At 36.5% G+C, this 15086-nt stretch overlaps 1 long non-coding RNA gene across 1 annotated transcript in view; it reads right to left on the reverse strand.

Annotated features, from left to right (window-relative positions):
- Window positions 1–491: 491 nt before the first annotated feature.
- Window positions 492–15086, reverse strand: part of LOC143239429 (uncharacterized) — a 35466-nt gene continuing 20871 nt past the window's right edge. The window contains exon 3 of the long non-coding RNA XR_013021177.1: window positions 492–1030. This is a non-coding gene — a long non-coding RNA (uncharacterized LOC143239429). The remainder of the gene's footprint in view (window positions 1031–15086) is intronic.

The following is a 15086-nucleotide window of genomic DNA, read 5'->3' on the forward strand; positions in this document are numbered from 1 at the left end:
AGAAGTGTAAGATTAGAAGGAAGACAGCTACTCATCACCACTCACCACCAACTCTTGGGCTACTCTTTTACCAACGAATAGTCAAATTGACCGTTACATTATAACGCCCCCATAACTGAAAGGGCGAGCATGTTTGGTGCGACGGGGATTCAAACCCGCGACCCTCAGATTACGAGTCGAACGCCTTAACCCATCTGGCCATGTCGGGCCGTCCAATGTTGCTGAAAACCCAATTTTAGCGTTATAACTTTGCTGAATTACCACTAATTCACTGCAGGAGAAGACACAAAAAATAAAAATATATTTTGTTTACAAGCAACCTTCGATTTAAAATATCTTTCGGTTGTTCTTTTCTTTTTTGTAGCTTTGTAGCAAGGGCTTTACCAAATTTCGCGTAAAATTGTGTGGCTATATTTCGACAATATAGCAACTCCTATATTTTCTAATTATTTAAACCGTACCCGAAACCTTCATAGATGGCGCTTCTCCCTGTCTCTTTCAAAGATGCCAAAGCAATGGTGATAAGTATGAATAATTAGGTTTAGAAACGCCCTTAGGTACTTAATGTCAAAGAATGTTTGATCATAAACTATTCCTATGTTACACAAGGTTTATAGTGTATGGCTATGTGTGGAAACCCACCTACTCAAGAGGGAGCCAACGTACAAAGTGAAATAGCCTCACTGTTGGGCGGTTTGCCACCACGTGAACTACGAGCCATTTCGAGTTTGACCTCTGCCCAGTTTTACGCCTTGAAGACGTGGTGTGTGTATAAATTGTTTAGGAAACTAGTGTTACCGCGGAGAGGACAAATTTATGATCCACTAACAACGTCACCGTTTGGGCTGTGAGCAATCTTCTGTTTCCCCAAAACCGGAAATACGTCGTCAAGTCGATCCTGTCACTAGAGGGGGCTATTGAAGACATTCCTCTTCGTGTTTGGGCTCATTAGATAAATGTGGGCTTCCCGTGTCGTCTGGACGGCCCTCTCCGTCATCTGTCTCCATGATTGTATTCGAAGTCACACTCTCTGCAAGATTAACCAAACACAGGACAGGTGAAATTCCATCGTTTAATAACGCACTCTGGTGTCGGAAAGAACAATTACATTCAAGTTTACTAATAAGTCGTGAAATTTTATTAGAGATATAAAGGTAAAATAATCATGAATAATATTCCCTCATCAAATGTTCAATATCTAAGGGAGAGAAAAAATACATTAAAGTGGATAATATGTAAGAGTGCTGCCATCTCTTGGAACCTTTTACTAATAATACTGATACACTTAAAATTTGAAGACGGCTCCAAAGCATAGTGAAAGAAACTTTATTAGAAGTATATAAGGTTTGGATACTCTTACATAATCATCAGGCCTTGGACCTAAACAGCAAGTTTCTCGTTATTGGATACTGTCACACTTTTCTCATGAAGTACAAAATTATACAATGATCTAGCTGTCTATACTGTACCCACCACAAACAGTTCAGCATGGCCAGGTAGGTTAAGGCGTTCGACTCGTAATCCTAGGGTCGCTGGTTCGAATCCCCCTCACACCAAAATGCCCGCCCATTCAGACGTGGAGGTGTTATAATGTTACGGGCAATCCCGCTATTTGTTGGTAAAAGAGTTGCCCAGGAGTTGGTGGTGGTTTGTGTTGACGAGCTGCCTTTCCTCTGGTCTTATACTGCTAAATTAGGGACGGCTAGCGCAGATAACCCTCGTGTAGCTGTGCGCGAAATTCAAACCAAACAGTCTTCTATTCTATAATTCGTGGTGATACAAAACAAAACTGTTTCAATAAATCGTGGCACGCTGCAAAGAAATATGGATATATCAATATTTGACATTGGTAATTTCTATTACGATCAACAAACGTCCTCTCTCAAAAGTATTGCGCAAGAAACATGAAAAATCTTATGGTTTGAATTTCGCGCTAAGCTATACACGGGCTATGTGCACCAGCCGTTTCTACTTTAGCAATGTTCACCTGGTGGCATTAAACAGAAGATACATCCTTCGCCTAATTATCAAAGTAATCTACAAACTAGCAGTGAAAATTAGTGTATGTTGACTCGCCCTTCATTTAGTTCTCGTGAGTTTTTTTGTCCCTCTATTCGTCCGAGATAAATTTTTGCGGTAAATTTCAAGGTTCGTCTCCTGGTAGTAGTGAGAGCGAAGATTTACGTTAAAACAATGGTATCTACGTTTTCATTAATAGGAAAGAAACTCTCTCAAAATATTATTAACAAATTACATGGATCAGGATTACTGTGTCGTTGGTCGAAAGATCTGGCTTAGTGTACAGGGTATTAAAAAAAAAAAGAATTGGTTACCACTGACGTAACTTGGAAACTATTGCTAGGGTTATAACCAAAAAATACAAAACATTTCGAGGTACATTTATATTACGGATTCTACAAATATTTTTGAGAGTCTGAATGTACAACTAGGCTTATAGTGTACGATAGAAAGGATACAATAACTATCAACTATCGTTTAGGGAAGCAATGGGTTAATAATTGCGTTAAGGCCACCACAACCTCCTAACCCACACTAAATGATGATGTTACTAACTTAACTTAGGTAGTTCTTCAAATAACGATAAAGAATACTGCAGAATCCACTGATAGAGGACGTTGTTTTAAACTTTTACGTCTAAAGGCTACCTCGTTTTTTTGTGATTCCAGCGTTTACATTTTTGATTGTTTGTTATTAAGCGCAAGGCTACATAACGGGTTCTCTGTGCTACGTTCAGTACGGGTATCGAAACCCGGTTTTTAGTGTAGTAAGCCTACAGACTTAATGCTTAGCCACTAGGTGGTAGCAGTGTTTGTGTGGTTGTTTGTTGTCGTTTTGTTATTAAGCACTGAGCTACACCAAGGGTATCGAAACTCGGTTTTTAGCAGACACACCGTTTTGCCACTGGAGACCGTTTGAATGGTGCTATATATATATTTGAAAAGTTAAGACAGTCTTCGAATTCAAAGATTCAAAAAATAATGTAAATAATGTAATTAATTTAATATTTAACATAGTCAATAAGTAAGAAAGAAAATTTTATGGACTTTTATGAAATTTTATGGACTTTCATCACCTTGGTTCAATATCGACTCATATAACAAATACATTGTCTAAACTGATTTTGTACAAAATAAAACTTCGAGAGGAGAGGTTTGAACTGAGATATTATTTATACTATTGAAGCGCCCCCTCCCTCTAGTGGCAAAGCAGTATATGTGGGACTTACAACGCTAGAAACCGGGTTTCTATACCTATGATGGGCAGATAGCTCATCGTGTAGCTTTGTGCTTAACTTCAAAGACACAGTAATTATTTTTTTCGTGTCGTGTGTCGGTCAATTTCACTATTCGTTAGTAAAAGAGTAGCCTAAGAGCTGGCAGTGAGTGGTGGTGACTAGCTGCCTCCCCTCTAGTCTTACACTACTAAATTAGGGACGGCTAGCGCAGATAGCTCTCGTGTAGCTTTGCGCGAAATAAAAATAACAAACAAATCATCCTCGCAAAAGTTCGCGACAGTTTAACATTTGAAGTTATTTTGTATACTTTCGCCATTTCTTCTAAAAGACAAAACATAAGTAAACAAATGATTCAACTTTCCCTATGTATCTTTGTGTTTTATATTTCATCTCTATACGGTTGTAAGGTTGTTTAACTCGTACACTGTCCTCATGGCTGCCTCCATATAAATAATGATCATGCATTCAGCCAACAAATCGTGGTCTTTGACGATAAATCAACTACCAAAGGCTTTCACTATCTCTACAGGAAACTTCCAAGTGGAAAGTAGAATAAAGAGAAAACTCGACGCCATAAATCTGTTGGATCACGTGATTTCTATGTTCTCCCGATGGTACGACTACATTATGTATATTATTTCTGAGAAAACACTGTTATTCCGAGTGAAAAAACCCTCGTTGTTAACATATCCGGAAACTGTTATTTGGAGTGAAGTAAACCTCATTTTAACATATCTGGTAACCGTTATTTGGAGTGAAGAAAACCTCGTTGTTAATTTCTGGAAACTATTATTCGAAGTGAAGAAAACCTTGTTGTTAACATTTCTGGAAACTCTGTTATTTGGAGTGAAGAAAACCCCATTGTTGACATTTCTGGAAACTCTGTTATTTAAAGTGAAGAAAACCCCATTGCTGACATTTCTGGAAACTCTGTTATTTAGAGTGAAGAAAACTCCATTGTTGACACTTCTGGAAACTCTGTTATTTAGAGTGAAGAAAACCCCATTGTTGACATTTCTGGAAACTCTGTTATTTAGAGTGAAGAAAACCCCATTGTTGACATTTCTGGAAACACTGTTATTTAGAGTGAAGAAAACCCCATTGTTGACATTTCTGGAAACTCTGTTATTTAGAGTGAAGAAAACCCCATTGTTGACATTTCTGGAAACTCTGTTATTTAGAGTGAAGAAAACCCCATTGTTGACATTTCTGGAAACACTGTTATTTAGAGTGAAGAAAACCCCATTGTTGACATTTCTGGAAACTCTGTTATTTAGAGTGAAGAAAACCTCGTTGTAAACACTACTGGTTGATTAATAGTGAAAACAAAAAGGCGTTATCAAAACTCAATGCACGTAGGAGTGCATACATAGAAATTAGGCTTAGAGGTGCAACGTTTAGAAAAATACAGCTGTTTACCGTTTTAATCCCTTACACATAACGCTATACCTATTAACAATTCAATTCTGCTTTGAATAGGCTTACAGGTGGAGAACTAATCATCCTTTTAGAAAGCAAAAGTTCGTACACCGAGACTGTGAAACCCATTACAGCCAAAACACTCAACATTTTGTTGAAGAATGAAATCTTCGATATTTTTCTTGTATATTGAAATAAAAGTAACTCATATAGAAAAGCGTTTAGGACAGTAACATTCAAATCACATATGGGCGCTTTGGGACTCAGCTTCCGATTGTTTTGAAAATACAAAAAACAACCATTTTGAAATACACAAGAGTTCACAATCCAGAAGCTCACAACAACCCCTACCACGTCTCAGAAATAAAACCTGTTTTCAGAAGAAATATTGTTGAAAAACTTGAGGTCCAGATATTCAAATGGTCCAAAACGTCTTCAAGGGACTTTTGTACTTTTGATATGCTTAAATGGTATCTAGTAAACCAAAATCCACACATACAACCTTGGGTAACACCTTTAGAACGTATGATCCAATCTATTCTTCACCCTTTTTCGCAAGTTTGTGACTAGAAATTAATTTCAAGACACCAGAGACGTCTTATTAATTAACTCATGAGTTATTCAGTTAACACAGTGGATAAAAAATATGTGTTTATCAACGGAAAAAAATGTGTTTCAAACAATAAAAAATAATTACAGATAATATTTCAATGACTTCTACCCAACAAACTAAAACTACATGTTTCAATGACTTCTACCTAACAAACTAAAACTACATAACGTTTCAATGACTTCTACCCAACAAACTAAAACTACATGTTTCAATGACTTCTACCTAACAAACTAAAACTACATAATGTTTCAATGACTTCTACACAACAAACTAAAACTACATGTTTCAATGACTTCTACCCAACAAACTAAAACTACATGTTTCAATGACTTCTACCTAACAAACTAAAACTACATAATGTTTCAATGACTTCTACCCAACAAACTAAAATTACATGTTTCAATGACTTCTACCTAACAAACTAAAACTACATAATGTTTCAATGACTTCTACCCAACAAACTAAAACTACATATTTCAATGACTTCTACCCAACAAACTAAAACTACATGTTTCAATGACTTCTACCCAACAAACTAAAATAACGTAATGTTTCAATGACTTCTGCTCAACAAACTAAAACTACATATTGTTTCAATGACTTCTGCCCAACAAACTAAAACTACATATTGTTTCAATGACTTCTGCTCAACAAACTAAAACTACATATTGTTTCAATGACTTCTGCTCAACAAACTAAAACTACATATTGTTTCAATGACTTCTACCCAACAAACTAAAACTACATATTGTTTCAATGACTTCTGCTCAACAAACTAAAATTACATAATGTTTCAATGACTTCTGCTCAACAAATTAAAAACTACATATTGTTTCAATGACTTCTGCTCAACAAACTAAAACTACATATTGTTTCAATGACTTCTACCCAACAAACTAAAACTACATATTGTTTCAATGACTTCTGCTCAACAAACTAAAACTACATATTGTTTCAATGACTTCTGCTCAACAAACTAAAACTACATATTGTTTCAATGACTTCTACCCAACAAACTAAAACTACATATTGTTTCAATGACTTCTACCCAACAGACTAAAATTACATAATGTTTCAATGACTTCTACCCAACAGCCTAAAACTGCATAATGTTTCAATGACTTCTACCCAACAAACTAAAACTATATAATGTTTCAGTGAATTGTATCGAACAGACTAATTCCACAGTAATGTTTCAGTGACTTGTGCTACACAGAAGGTAAAGATATTATGATAAGCTAACAAACCTTTAGTCAGAAAAACTAGGGAGGAAGTGAAAAAGATTTATACTTCCGGTGACTTAATTAAAGAGTGTTGGGTAATTTCTCCAATGTTGGGTAACTTCTCTAGTGTTGGGTAATTTCTCGAGTGTTGGATACCATCTCTAGCGTTGGGTAACTTTTCTAGTGTTGGGTAACTTCTTTACTGTTGGGTAATTTCTCTAGTGTTGAGTAACTTCTCTAGTGTTGGGTAACGTATCTAGCATTGGATACCTTCTCTGGCGTTGGGTATCTTTTCTAGTGTTGGGTAACTTCTCTAATGTTGGGTATATTCTCTAGTGTTGGGTAATTTCTCGAGTGTTGGATACCTTCTCTGGCGTTGGGTAACTTTTCTAGTGTTGGGTAACTTCTCTAGTGTTGGGTATATTCTCTAGTGTTGGGTAATTTCTCGAGTGTTGAATACCATATCTAGCGTTGGGTAACTTTTCTAGTGTTGGGTAACTTCTCTACTGTTGGGTAATTTCTCTAGCGTTGGGTAACGTTTCTAGTGTTGGGTAACTTCTCTGGTATTGGGTAACTTCTTTAGTGTTGGGTAACTTCTCTAGTGTTGGGTAACTTCTTTGGTATTGGGTAACTTCTCTAGTGTTCGGTAATTTCTCTGGTATTGGGTAACTTCTCTAGTGTTGAGTAACTTCTCTGGTGTTGGGTAATTTCTCTAGTCTTTGGTAATTTCTTTAGTGTTGGGTAACTTTTCTAGTGTTGGGTAACTTCGCTCGTGTTGGGTAACTTCTCTGGTATTGGGTAACTTCTCTAGTGTTGGGTAACTTCTCTAGTATTGGGTAACTTCTCTTGCATTGGGTAACTTCTCTTGCGTTGGGTAACTTCTTTAGTGTTGGGTAATTTCTCTAGTGTTGGATACCATCTCTAGGGTTTGGTAACTTTTCTAGTGTTGGGTAACGTCTTGGTATTGAGTAACTCTCTACTGTTGGGTAATTTCTCTAGCGTTGGGTAACTTTTCTAGTGTTGGGTAACTTTTCTGGTATTGGGTAACTTCTCTAGTGTTGGGTAACTTCTCTGATTTTGGGTAATTTCTCTGGTATTGGGTAATTTCTCTAGTGTCGAGTAATTTTGCTAGTGTTGGATACCATCTCTAGCGTTTGGTAACTTTTCTAGTGTTGGGTAACTTCTCTAGTATTGGGTAATTTCTTTAGTGTTGTGTAATGTCCCTAGTTTTGGTTAACTTCTCTGGTATTGGGTAACTTCTCTCGTGTTGGGTAACTTCTCTAGTGTTGGGTAATTTCTCTGGTATTGGGTAACTTCTCTAGTGTTGGGTAACTTCTTTGGTATTGGGTAACTTTTCTGGTGTTCGGTAATTTCTTTGGTATTGGGTAACTTCTCTAGTGTTGGGTAACTTCTCTTGCTTTGGGTAACTTATCTAGTGTTGGGTAATTTCTCTAGTGTTGGATACCATCTCTAGGGTTTGGTAACTTTTCTAGTGTTGGGTAACGTCTTTGGTATTGAGTAACTTCTCTACTGTTGGGTAATTTCTCTAGCGTTGGGTAACTTTTCTAGTGTTGGGTAACTTTTCTGGTATTGGGTAACTTCTCTAGTGTTGGGTAACTTCTCTGATTTTGGGTAATTTCTCTGGTATTGGGTAATTTCTCTAGTGTCGAGTAATTTTGCTAGTGTTGGATACCATCTCTAGCGTTTGGTAACTTTTCTAGTGTTGGGTAACTTCTCTAGTATTGGGTAATTTCTTTAGTGTTGTGTAATGTCCCTAGTTTTGGTTAACTTCTCTGGTATTGGGTAACTCTCTCGTGTTGGGTAACTTCTCTAGTGTTGGGTGATTTCTCTAGTGTTGGGTAACTTTCTAGTGTTGGGTAACTCCCTAGTGTTGGGTAACTCTCTGGTATTGGGTAACTTTTCTAATGATGGGTAATTCTCTGGTATTAGGTAACTCTCTAGTGTTGGGTAATTTCTTTCGTGTTGGGTGATTCTCTAGTGTTGGATAATTTCTTTTGTGTTGGGTAACTCTCTAGTGTTGGGTAATTTCTCTAGTGTTGGATACCATCTTTGGCGTTTGGTAACTTTTCTAGTGTTGGGTAACTTCTCTAGTATTTGGTAACTTCTCTAGTGTTGGGTAATTTCTCTAGTGTTGGGTAATTTCTCTAGTGTTGGATACCTTCTTTAGCGTTGGGTAACTTTTCTAGTGTTGCTTAATCTCTCTGGTATTGAGTAACTTCTCTGGTGTTGGGTAACTTCTCTAAAATTAACACATCAAAATTATTCATTCCCTCAAAGTTTAACTTCTTTCACTGGAAGTATTAATTTTATTGCCGCCGGAACACATTTTGTTCAGGGATCGTTACATATAATTGTTTATGTATTTTATGTAAGGATCAATTCTATTTTTTTTTAACTTTCAATTAGAGCCCAGAGAAAAAAACCTTGTATATTTTAACGTATAAATCATAATCTTACGTCGAGATAGTTTTCCTTCGTATTTTAGCCACATCAGGCAATCTGCTATGCTTACCGAGTGGAATCGAACCTCTGATTTTAAATCTGAAGATTTACCGCTGTCCCAGAGGGGACTGTACTTTACAGTGAAATGACATTATTAATGTTTTTGTGACACATAAGACAAGAATTTATAACCAGCAAGTTGTCACTGGTTAAGCTTCTTTTACCTCAAACTTTCATATGAAAAATAAATTACATGTCATAATCCCATCATGAAATGAAAGTTATCTAAAAAGGTAACAACACCCGTTTATTTAAAAAGGATGCCTTACAAATATCAGAAAATTCGATTTGGTTTGTTTTGAATTTCGCGCAATGCTGCACGAGGCTATCTGCTGTAGCCGCTCCTAATTTAGCAGTGTAAGACGAGATGAAAGACAGCTAACTAGTCATCACCACCCACCGCCAACTCTTGGGCTACTCTTTTACCAACGAATAGTTGGAGTGACAGTAACTTTATAACGTCCCCACGGCTGAGAGGACAAGCATGTTTGGTGTAACGGGAATTCGAACCCGCGACTTTCGGATTACGAGTCGAGTGCCTTAACCACCTGGCCATGCGGAGTCCAAAAAGTTTGGGAAGGTGCTCATTTTGGAGCTCAAAACACACATGTTTATTTCTGCTTAACTCAGTGCGTTTCTGTAATTTTTTTTTTTTATTCATTGAGTCGCCGTGGAGTGTTTCGAAACCGTTCCTTTATTTTTTTATGTTTAAGCCTAAATCTAACTTAACATTCAATAACCAGTTATTCTTATCGTTGTCTTGTTAGAAATCCATGAGTAAATATCACATGTATAGTTTATCATTCTCAGTAAACGTAAATATGACAAAATTATTCATTGCCCATACGACCTTGCACACCTGGGAAGTGTGGGTCACGAGAGAGGGCACGGGAAAACGAAACAGAGCGAATGGTAATGATAGCAGTTGTTGGCTCGGGGGAGTAAAGAGGTGGTGATCGAAACAGGTGTGAACCCCGGTGATTAGCATGCATCGCTAATTAAAAGCTTCAAGCTTCCTTGGGGAGGTCCAAAGCAGACTTAGAACCATAGTTACTAACGACGCAAGTGTTTATATACGTAAGATTATTGTAAAATAAATTACTAGCGTTTCCAGCAATTCACTGAAAATATCTAGATTTCGGAAACATTTACCAGAAAAATATTATAATGATTTAAAAGAACTTTGTGATGAATCCGAAAAACAGAAATATATATTATATTATATTATTCAGGCTTCTGTTTTGTGTTACCTGTGTCATTTTAGGAAGTATTCTACTGTTGTGTTATTACGATGTTACCGCCATCTGTTGTCTTGTTTGTAAATATTAGATTTTTTTTTATGTGTCCGTGTTAAAACTATTAAATTTTACTTGGACAACATTTATGTACAATGTTAACAAATATTGAAAGCCCTTGTTATCTTGTTGTCGTGCCAATTTCAAAAGGGAACAGATATACTTATAAGGTTTAGCATATCTTGAAGGCTAGGGTGCTCTACTCGTAACATTTGGGTCGCGAGTTCGAATCCCCGTCACCAAACGTGCTCGATCTTTCAGTTGATAAGAGGTGGCGAGGTGGTGTCAGTTAGCTGGTTTCTCTCACTTCAAAATTTATAAGGGTTATCATAAATAGCTCTCGAGTAATTTTACACGAAATTCAACAATAAAAGAAAAATATGTGAATGTTTTAAAAAAGTTGTGTAAGTTTTTAAAAGGGCTTCAAATAATGGACTAGTTTTATGTTATATTTTGTGGAAAAAGGATTCCATACGTTAAACTGAATCTTACCCAAAGTTATTCACTGTTCTTCCAAATAAATAGTCACAGTGGATATCAACAAAACTGTTAACATATTTTTATTTGTTATTGTCTTCTACCGCGTGTCCAGTTCAATTAAAGTACAACAAGGGTTGTTTATCCGTTTGTTTTTCACATTTCGCACATGGCTACACGAGGGCTATCTGTGGTAGCCGTCCCTAAGTTAGCAGTGTAAAACTAGAGGGAAGACTGCTTGTCATTACCACCCACTGCCAACTCTTGGGCTACTCTTTTACCAACGAATAGTGGGATTTACGGTCACATTATAACGCCCTCAGTGCTGAAAGAGCGAGCATGTTTTTCACGATGAGGACTTGAATCCGTGACCCTCAGATTACGAGTCGAACGCCTTAACCCACCTGACCATGCCGGGCAAAGACTAGAGGGAAGGCAACTGCCACTCATCACCATCCACCGCTAACTCCTGGGTTACTCTTAATAACGAATAGTGGGATTGACCGTTATTGTATAACGACCTCATGGCTGAAAGGGGGAGCATGGGAATTCGAACCCATGGCCCTCATCTTTCGAGTCAAGCGCTTTAACCACCTGGCCATGCCGGGCCTGAGTACAGTAAGAACGGAACGTAACCATTAACTATGAACTTTTAAAGTCTACTAATTCCTTCGACCAAGTCAACCATTATCCTGTGATATTTTGGGGAAGAACTTGAATTAACATGGAAATAATCAAGCCGCAATAACAAGAGTTTCATCAGGATTAAAAACAGGACAGTTCACTCAATAAAACTGTTCAACAAGTTCGCCGAAAGGTGTGAAAGATTTTATGATCAGACCAATAAATGACTGTTTGACCAACCTGAGGGCATGGATTAATGCAGTTCGTAATTGGGCACAGTCTGTCCGCCTATGAAATTATAATGAAGCACACAAACCTACGGTAAATAAAATGTCGAATACTTATATGAATTAAAACATATTCATGTACTGTGTTTTAAGTTAGTTTTGTTTGCGATCTTGTGTTTCAAGTTAGTTTTTTTTGTGATACTGTGTTTTAAGTTAATTTTGTTTGTGATACTGTGTTTCAAGTTAATTTTGTTTGTGATACTGTGTTTCAAGTTAGTTTTTTTGTGATATTGTGTTTTAAGTTAGTTTTGTTTGTGATACTGTATTTTAGGTTACTTTTGTTTGTGATACTGTGTTTTAGGTTAGTTTTGTTTGTGACACTGTGTTTTAGATTAGTTTTCTTTGTGACACTGTGTTTTAAGTTACTTTTGTTTGTGATACTGTGTTTCAAGTTAATTTTGTTTGTGATACTGTGTTTCAAGTTAGTTTTTTTGTGATATTGTGTTTTAAGTTAGTTTTGTTTGTGATACTGTATTTTAGGTTACTTTTGTTTGTGATACTGTGTTTTAGGTTAGTTTTGTTTGTGACACTGTGTTTTAGATTAGTTTTCTTTGTGACACTGTGTTTTAAGTTACTTTTGTTTGTGATACTGTGTTTTAGGTTAGTTTTGTTTGTGACACTGTGTTTCAAGTTATAGTTTTGTGATATTGTGTTTTAAGTTAGTTTTGTTTGTGATACTGTGTTTTAGGTTACTTTTGTTTGTGATACTGTGTTTTAGGTTAGTTTTGTTTGTGACACTGTGTTTTAGGTTAGTTTTGTTTGTGATACTGTGTTTTAGGTTAGTTTTGTTTGTGACACTGTGTTTTAGGTTAGTTTTGTTTGTGATACTGTGTTTTAGGTTACTTTTGTTTGTGACACTGTGTTTTAGATTAGTTTTCTTTGTGACACTGTGTTTTAAGTTAGTTTTGTTTGTGATACTGTGTTTTAGGTTAGTTTTGTTTGTGACACTGTGTTTTAGGTTAGTTTTGTTTGTGACACTGTGTTTTAGGTTAGTTTTGTTTGTGACATTGTGTTTTAAGTTAATTTTGCTTGTGATATTTGTAGGTAAGGCCTGGCATGGCCAGGTGGGTTAAGTGTTGAATTCGTAATCTGAGGGTTGCGGGTTCGAATCTGCGTCGCACCAAACATGTTCGCCCTTCCAGCCGTGAGGGCGTTATAAGGGACGGTAAATCCCACTATTCGTTGGTAAAAGAGTAGCCTCCGTGTAGCTTTGCGCTAAATTCCAAAACAAACAAATCTGTATGTAATCAATCATTAAGTGTACACGTGTGTTTATATTTCAAGTTCTAATTCAAGCAGATTTTAGCACTAAGATGGAATTCATGTACATATTGTAGTTGTTACAATTTAAAATGTAATGAGTGTCGGATAGATATATGAGATATATGTTTAGAAAGAAGTGGTTTGTTTTGAATTTCGCGCAAAGCTACACAAGGGCTATTTGCACACTGCATCCCTAATTCAGCAGTGTTAGACTATAGTGAAGGCAACTAGTCATCGCCACCCACTGCTAACTCTTGGGCTACTCTTTTACTAACGAATAGTGGAATTGATTGTCACTATTGTTATAATACCCCCACGACTGAAAGGGCGAGCATGTTTGGTGTGACGCGGATTCGAACCCACGACCCTTGGATTACTAGTCGAGTGCCTTAACCATATTGCCATGCCGGGCCGAAAATAAGTGACAATGTTTCTTTTGTACACTAAAACTTAAAAATGTCCATTGAGAGCTATAATTCATAGCAAAAATCAGATTAGCACAAAAACGTAACAACAGATAGAAAACAAATAATACAGAGGTACAAATTGCAATACGAGTAATATTAAACGTTTGAAAATTAGAAAACGCCCTTCACAAGTGAACGATTTTTGAATCTTGTCAAGAACTCTGTCTGTAAGAGCTTTCCAGGTGAATGCTCATTTTACTATTTACAAATAGTTTGGTTTGTTTTGAATTAAGCACAGAGCTTCACAATTGGCTAACTGTGCTCTGCCTATCATGAGTATCGAAACCCGTTTTTTAGAGATGTGAATCCGGAGTTATACCGCTGTGTCACTGGGAGGCCTTTACAAAGATAACAAAAGACTCCTCTATAGAAACGTCTAACGAAACGAGAAAAAATTACAATTATCATAAACTGTTTATTGTACTTTATCCTTTTTCAAATTTACTCTACTTTTCTATCTCTACGTGTCTGCGTGTCTGTTATGATAATACTCAGTTTTTGACTGTCATGAAAATACGCGCACACCTTGCTGTCTTTTCGCAGATACAAATATGTTTTATTACACAATTTATACAAAAACATATTGAAAGCTAATCGAAGTTTTTAAAAAGATCTAACGTTAGCTCGTAGAATAGCATTATAAGTTTATTTACTGATAGTATTATGTGAGGTAAAGTTTAGTTCTAACTAAACCAAAGCAAAAATCGTACACAAGTTATAGCGTTAGTTTATTTCTTTTATCAAATACAAGCTTTGATTAATAAAGGCTTAGCTGCTGTTAGGCCTAAGACAAGTGGACTTTCAGAATTCGATATCTGCCATTAGAATTCTTTTGTATTTTTCTAAAAATTGAATAAATAATTATTGTTGTAAAAATAACACTAATTTGATTACAAATGTTTTATAGGTCTCTCTTGGTACGTATATATATATATATATAATGCAAAACGTACACAAAAACAACCGCTAGGGTAGTATGCCTTTTCATCCCAAGACTTGTATAATGTGTTAATCGTCCCATACAGGCCTACAAGTGAAGAAAAATACGACACGTTTTCGTTCCATGCGGAAAGTTTACTTGTTTCTGAACGTTCAGACAAAGCTACACAAGGGTTATGTCTGCATATGGTCATTTCTACATTCAAACGTCTAGGATAAAGGGAGGATACCTAGTCAACAGCCTTCGCCGTCATCTCTTAGGCTACTCTCCATTCATCGCATGGTGAGGCTAATGAGAGTGGGGAACGTTTAGCAGCAACGGGTTGTGAGCCATGAATCTCCAGATTCACAGTGACTTGTTAACATGTGGTTTAAAATTAAGTGTATTCAGCAATCGTTTAATCTTACCTAACGGTAGGTGGCATTACAGGCTAATATAAGCTTTACGATTGTGTGGGTATACCAACATCTAGTTCTGATAATAAAGGGAAACCAGTTTTTACCGGAGAAAGGATTTCCACGTGCAGCACGATTTCACATATAAATCAACATCACTACTTGATCAATGCATAATTTTTTATAAATATGTATACAGATATACATATATATATATGTACATGTTTATGTATAATACACTGTATCCATATGTTTAATATAAATCTCCTCATATCCTCAGCACGGTAAACTTACCTCCAGATGC

This window comes from Tachypleus tridentatus, chromosome 13, assembly GCF_004210375.1.
Source record: "Tachypleus tridentatus isolate NWPU-2018 chromosome 13, ASM421037v1, whole genome shotgun sequence".
Lineage (NCBI taxonomy): Eukaryota > Metazoa > Arthropoda > Merostomata > Xiphosura > Limulidae > Tachypleus > Tachypleus tridentatus.